Below are 1,052 nucleotides of genomic sequence, written 5' to 3'. Positions count from 1 at the left end.
TCAAATTGCAGGTTAGGCACTCATCCATGATGTCTGTTATGCTGTCTAGGCAGGCAGCTGACTAGGTTTTGTGACACTGCCAGTGTGTTGACGTATGGCATGCTGGGACATCATGGAGTTTCTTAAAGGGCTATGGGCACATGTTGTGAAACATTAAAGCCCATAATTGACTTTAATTTCTGAGACAGAGTTTATAATAAGTGAATTTCTGAAGTCAGTTCCCTTCAACACCACACAGGTGTAGTTAATTAAACTGACTGAATACAGTTTATATGTATGTTTGACTAGTAGAAAGTATCAGAATAGATTGTCATAAACCATATTGTCTTTTTTCGAAGTGTTTTCATGCTTGAGCCTAGTTCTTATTGAATTAATAAAAAAATGTTTTGTGAATTGAACCATCCCTTCAAACAATTCCAATAATTACATAATTTTTGAAACCGTGCTCAGATACATTCATTTATTTACTTGTTTCTTATATGTATATTATCACAAATGATCATTGCATGTTCAATGATCGGTGTACTCTACAAAAAAATATTTAATCATTTATAAATATTTTTAACTCACAATTAATCTACTATAGTGTTATCTCTCACAATTAGGCATATGAATATTAAGTATAAGAAAATGAAGCACAGTTCTATCCTACAACTTGGAGTAGATAATATAGGATTAGAATTTATTTAGACCAAAGAAAAAAAAATATATATAAAAAAAAAAAAAAAAATTGGTAATTGTTCACACCTGCTCAAAGCATAAACCAGGGGCTTAATGTAGAGACTATAAAAATAAATGTCAATGTTGTGTAAGATCTCGATTATTTTACATTTTAAGAATTAAAGAAATGTACTGATAAAAGAAATTGAACAGCTCTGAGGCATCTTATTCCAGAGAATAACAGGCTGTAATTTAGTGTTGTTACATTTATAACTAAAACTGTTCAAAATTGAAATAAAGCTGAAATAATATAAAATATAAATATTAGATGGAAAACATCAACATAAAATGAAAACTGGAAGTGTTGCCTTGGTAACTAATTGAAATAAAGT

This window comes from Carassius gibelio, chromosome B17, assembly GCF_023724105.1.
Source record: "Carassius gibelio isolate Cgi1373 ecotype wild population from Czech Republic chromosome B17, carGib1.2-hapl.c, whole genome shotgun sequence".
Taxonomy (NCBI): Eukaryota; Metazoa; Chordata; class Actinopteri; order Cypriniformes; family Cyprinidae; genus Carassius; species Carassius gibelio.
The sequence above is the reverse complement of the archived record's forward strand: the minus strand, read 5'-3'. Positions refer to the sequence as shown.